Below are 6,780 nucleotides of genomic sequence, written 5' to 3' on the forward strand. Positions count from 1 at the left end.
TCAATATGAGGCAGAGGAGATGGCTGGAATTGATTAAGGACTATGACTGTTCGATAAATTACCATCCTGGAAAGGCGAACGTAGTGGCCGATGCGCTGAGTCGGAAGGAAAGATTGAATATAATGATAACATCAAAAGAGTTATCCGAAGAAATCGGAAAATTTGAATTGGAACTTTGTGCTTATGGGAAAGTCAAAGAAGTTTGTCATGCAATGACCTTTCAGCCAACACTACTGGAAAAGATAAAGAAGTATCAAGAGGAAGTAATGGAAAAAGAGAAAAATCAGTTATCTGGAGAAGAGATTAATACTAAAAGGGATGAGCAAGGAATACTAAGGTTTTCATCCAGTATATGGATTCCCCCTGTATCTGAATTAAAGAATGAGATCCTCCAGGAAGCCCACCATTCGAAATTTTCAATCCACCCGGGAAGCACCAAGATGTATCAAGACTTAAAGAAGAACTTTTGGTGGCCAAATATGAAGCGAGACGTGGCAGAATGGGTTGCGAAGTGCTATACCTGTCAGAAAGTAAAGGCAGAACATCAACGACCAAGCGGATTAATTCAGCCCCTGAAGATTCCAGAATGGAAATGGGAAAATATCGCTATGGACTTTATAGTAGGACTACCGCGAACAAAATCCGGACATGACGCAATATGGGTTATAATTGATCGTCTTACGAAGTCGGCGCATTTCCTTCCAATAAATGAGAAGTCGTCACTGGACAAGTTGTTTCATCTGTATGTGCACGAAATCGTATTAAGGCATGGAGTACCTGTATCAATAGTTTCAGACAGAGATCCCCGATTTAACTCAAGATTCTGGAAGCAATTCCAGGAATGTCTTGGCACGAAGTTGAATATGAGCACGGCGTATCACCCGCAGACTGATGGCCAGAGTGAAAGAACAATTCAAACAATTGAAGACATGTTGCGCAGTTGTGCAATCGATTTTGCTGGAAGTTGGGACGACCACCTGCCATTAATTGAATTTTCATATAACAACAGCTATCATTCCAGTATCGGCATGCCACCATATGAAGCTTTGTACGGCCGAAAATGTAGATCACCAACAAGTTGGGATGAAGTAGGAGAAGGGAGAATTCTCGGCTCAGAATTGGTACAACAGTTGCATGACTCAGTCAAGTTAATTCAGAAAAGGTTGCTTGCTGCTCAAGATAGACAGAGGAAGTATGCGGATCCAGCGCGTAAGGATGTTCAATTCCAAATTGGCGAAGCTGTGTTGCTAAAAGTGTCACCTAGGAAAGGGTTGATAAGATTTGGCAAGAAAGGAAAGTTAGCACCTAGATACGTAGGTCCTTTTGAGATTTTGAGTCAAGTAGGAAAGGTGGCCTACGAGTTGGCCTTACCACCTCAGTATCAGCATGTGCATAATGTGTTCCATGTGTCGTTGCTTAAGAAGTACAATCCTGACGCTAGCCATGTGATAGAATATGAACCTGTAGAAATTCAGGCAGACCTGTCATTTGTGGAGCAACCGGTTAAAGTACTCGACTGGCAAGTAAAGAGTCTTAGAAATAAATCAGTAAAGTTAGTGAAAGTACTTTGGAGGAACCCTAAGGTCGAAGAGTCGACTTGGGAGTTAGAGTCTGATATGCGTTCCCGGTATCCTCATCTGTTCTCTTAGATTCTGGGGACAGAATCCCTTAAGGGGGAGAGGATGTTACGACCGGCATTTTATGTAATATTATTTGTGAATAATATTAAGTTAAATAAAAATATATTCAATGCTTGTACGTTTGTGTGAGTGAAAATTTCTGCATTATAAATTTGCTTTGGGTAGTATATGATTTTTCAAAGAAAGAATTTATTTAATTTCTTTATTTTTGATTTATAAGGAATATTCTAAGCTTTGGAAAAATTTTCTTTTAAAAGACATTTTGTTCACAAAATTTTGAAAATGATTTTATAAAGTCTCTAAAAATTCAAGTTATTTTATGGTATAAATTTTATAATTTTTGAACTTGTATTTTATTATATAAAAATAAATCTTTGAAAATTAGTTGCTTAATAATTATCAAATTACATGATTACCCTTGCATGCAAACTCTCTTCTATTCAACCAAGGGGCAAGGAGGGCAATTCCAACCCCACTCACTTTCATTTTACTAGCCACATTACTATTTTGTCCTTGCATGCAAATCTACCTAACTAAGATTGGAAGGTTACTATTGTAATTTCTCTCATCCACTCACTTATGGGCAAATAAAAACCAAGTAAACATGACAAACACACCACTTTCACTCCACCATTTCCACACTTCTCCTCCCTCCTCCCTCTCCTCTCGGCCCTCCCCCTCTCCTCTCGGGTTTTTAGCCGAAAACCTACCCCCTCCCCTTTTCTTCATTCCACATTCAAGTTTCCACCTTTCATACAAGTAAATATTACTTCCTATATCATGATCATTCATATTTCAAAGAGTTTTGAGTAGAAAGTTTAAGTTTAAGGGTTGCATGTAAAGGTTTTAGTGAAACTCAAAATACAATCTTGATTCTTATGGATTTAAGGTTGTTTTCGAGAGGACTACAATAAATGGATAAGTGCCAAGTCTTGAGAAGGAAACTCTTGATGATTTAATGGCCATTTCCATCCATTTCATTCGGCCATGACCATATGGGAGCCGAATGAATGGTCCTTGAAATCATTCTTGTTGTTTTGTTCAATTTTTGCATGTTTATGTGATAATGACTTGAATTTTGTGGTGAAAATTTGATAAAACTCCTTGCATGCTAAGTGATCATCTAGGTATACCTTATGCTAGGCTTGCATGTCAATTTTAAGATGGAATATATGTAGAAAATATGTTGTTTTGGTTTGAAAAACCCGAAGGCATGCATGCATGTGGAATTCCCTTAGTTTGTTGTAAGATTTTGATCATTTGGAAAAGATTTTGTTAGTGAGCCTTAATTTCAGTAGGAATAATGTGATAATATTGATTTATGCTTCTTGTTGCATGGTAATAATTTGTGGTTATCTTTTATAAAAATATATATCTTGTTGTTTCAAAAGCATGAAGATTTGCGATTTGTTAAGAGTAGTCTCTTTTGTTTTGCCATAGTTGCACCTTAGGTAAGGATGATCTCACCAAGGTTATTTTGAGAAAAAGGGAGTTAGTTCAGTAGGATACCAAGTATAGGTCTTGGTTTAAGTATTTAGTTGTTGATAATTGGGTTTGTCAAGTCAAAACCTTGGAAAATGAGAGTTATAGTTTCTGCAGAAAAATCAGTTTAGTACCCTGAGGTTTAGAGTGAGTTTTGACCATGTCATTGATGTGCACTTTGAGGCCCAAGCCACCAGAAGTTAGTATGGGGAGTATATAATAGGTTTTAGGAGTTGGTTGGAGGTTTGCATGTCATTTGGTTAGGTGCACAAGTAGAATAACAAAATCTGTCCAGCAGGGGACAGTTTTGTTGCAACTTAGAAATAGGGAGATTTGGCCATGTCATGGGTAGGCCCTCATTAGGCCCAATTGGGCCTTAGTTAGAGGGTATGTCAGAGAAGTTTTTCCAACCATAGTTCATAGGATATGAGCTAGAACCATGTGTCACAAGTTAATTCAAGTCAGGGCATTTTCTGCCCAGAAAAACAGGGGTACCTTGGACTTTTAGCTTAGGCCCAAGAAGGCCCAAGCCAGGCCTTTGAGCCACATCAAGCTTGTGAGATGCCCTTAGGTCAGGAGAGTCTTGTGTAAAAATTTTGAAGAAAAACTTGTAGTTTAAGAGTGTCTAATGCACTCAAGAAACCTTAGTTACCATTCTGAAATTTGCACCAGTGAGCACTTTCACTTATCACATAGTTTTAGGACACTTAGAAGTGAGTATTAGGTCGACCACCATAGTTGTAAGATAGTATAAGGTCAGTAGAACAAAAGGCACAAGTGAGGGTCAATAGGTTTTGGATAATTTAGGAAAGGCACATTGAGTTAGGAAGCCCAAATTCGAAGACTTCGTTTAGTTAGCGACCAAGTAACTTAAGAGGTGAGTCGAGATCATCCAAGCCTAGTGTGGCATTATGGTGTATATGATGTTATTTGGTATTAATATACGATATGTGATTATGTGGCTACGTGTGTACATTTGAAAATATAAATGGTGGATATGAATTAAGTGTGTATAGGCCTAAGTGCCATCCATGTTTAATTTCGGGTTGTAAATAGGTTAAGATGGAAATAATATATTATAATGAGGATTATTATTATTTATGTAGGATCTCGAGACGAGGGAAAACTTGCCATAAAAGTCGAGTGAAGCTCCAGTTGTTGCTCCTACCAGTCAGACCAGACCAGTCTATCTCAAGGCAAGTGATTCAACTTGACCTTCGCATTTACTGTAAACAGTTCATATATATATCGATGCAATTATCCTGAGTCATTTTGATATATTTAAATCAAGAGTATCTTTTGTTTATCTTTGAGTTACATAGAGATGCCATGAACCCTCGAGTACGTATTGCAAGTAGTTCAAAAGTCTTTCATGATAGTTTAATGCCATGATAAAATAGAGATGTGTTATAATACCTTATTGATCCTTTTGATTATCATGCTATTGATCCCTGAGAAATCTTGATGTTGCACCCTGATGCTTTGATTCAACTCTTGAAATAACCTCGATAGAAACTTTATCTTGATACCTAAAAGCCAATCTTTTCTTAAATTCATTCATGATTGTTTGATAACCCTATCCTTACCCTAAAGCTTGATACCCTGTTATATCTTGAGCTGATGATCACTTCCTTTATATTTTAGCACCTCTATCCTATTGGAACCAGTGATGCTTATCTTCTTGATGTTCTAATACCTATACCTTGTCTACAACCATTGCTTTAAGCCTAGTTTGGCATTACTCTTTCATATTATCCAATAGCCTTGCTTAATTTCCTTGTCAAAATTCTTGTTTATGGAAATCTCTCGATTACCCTAATATAGTAAAGTCTAGTGGATCATGGCCCTGAGATTTAGTGTCATATTTCCAGTGTTTCAAGTTGATCTATAATCCCCTGATAAAAAAATGATTTCAGTCAAAAGAGATTTTGTCATAAATCGGCATCAGTTTTCAAAATGAATAAAAGGTGGATTTTTCAGTCCCAAAGGGGGACAAATGTTTTCTTGAATGGTGGATCTGGACTGAGACGCGAGTCCTTTCCACACTTATATTAGGCTTAAAAGTTGCCTAGGGATTCCCAATAATGTTTTAGAACCCAGCGAGGTTCGGGATTACTTCGCGGCTGATCACCGGCTGTAATCCGTAGCGTCATAAAATGATTTTGATTAAGAATGGTTTTAAAATTTGTTTTGATGCAAGCAAAATGATGCCAACTCACATAAGTTTTATCTCTCGATTATCATTGATTATGTCATTCCATTGTCATTCCTAAAGGTATATCTCGATTTATGCTTTGCGTTGTAATGTTAGCACTTGTTGAGCTTTTGGCTCACTTCTTGCTTTACCCTGATATTACAGCTAGCAGCCATGGTTAGATTCAAGCAGACTGCCCGTAAGACCTGTGATGCTGATGCTTATGTTCGAGCTCAGGTAGAATAAGTAATAATAGTTGTGTGAGGACTCGGTATTTGTAATCAGATGTAATAGTTGGTAGTGTTGGGCTGTTCCAAACCCTAAACTGTAAGATCTTGGATTTTGGTTGTGTAATACTCATTAAAATGATGTAATAGCTATAATTATTTTGCTATTTAAGTTGGGGGTGTGACAGATTCCATTCTAGATTTCATGGCACTATGCCATTTCTCTGAGTCAACACTACTCATAGCCTCATTATAGGTCACAGGGTCGTCATCATCAAATGATTGACAACTCATTGTCATTCTCAATGACAAGGCCATATTACCTCTCAGGTTGGCGAGACACTCTCCCTGACCTACGAATGGGCTGTTCCACAAAAGGTTGTTCAGTCAGAACAGGTGTTTCCATTTGATCCGTAGTAGTTTGTGCTTCTTGAACTTCATCAAGTTCAATTTTGCTCCCACTGTTTCCTTCAAGGATAAACTCCTTTTCCAAGAAGGTAGCATGTCTGGAGACAAACACCCGATGATCGGTGCAAAAGTAATACCCTAAAGTCTCTTTAGGATATCCCACAAAACTACATTTTACGGATCGATATTCCAACTTATCTGGGTCAACTTACTTGACGTAAGCTGGACATCCCCAAATCTTAACGTGTTTAAGACTCGGTTTCCTTTCTTTCCATATCTTATACGAAGTTTGAGGAACAGATTTTGGAAGGCACCTTATTCAGTAAATATGCCGAGGTTTCCAATGCATAACCCCATAGGAATACTGGAAGATTTGCATAGCTCATCATGGACCGAACTATGTCTAATAAAGTTCGATTTCTCCTTTCAGATACTAATCTGGAGGAGTCCACTGGGAGACTATACCATTTACTTTGAGATAATCCAGAAACTCTCCATTCAAGTATTCACCACCTCGATCTAATTGAAGAATTATAATACTATGTTTGGTTTGTTTCTCCACTTCATACTTATACTCTTTGAACTTTTCAAAGGCTTCAGATTTGTGTTTCATCAAACACATATCCGAATCTAGATCTATCATCTATGAAAGTAATGAAGTATGAAAATCCACCCATGGCATGCGTAGACATTGGTCCACATACATCCGTGTGTACCATTCCTAGCAAATCTGCAGCCCTCTCTCCATGTCCACTAAATGGAGACTGCAGTGCCATTATAAAGTGAGATTTTCATCATCCCTTTTCTTTTATTAGTTTGTTCAATCTGA

This window comes from Apium graveolens, chromosome 1 (genome assembly GCF_009905375.1).
Source record: "Apium graveolens cultivar Ventura chromosome 1, ASM990537v1, whole genome shotgun sequence".
Taxonomy (NCBI): Eukaryota; Viridiplantae; Streptophyta; class Magnoliopsida; order Apiales; family Apiaceae; genus Apium; species Apium graveolens.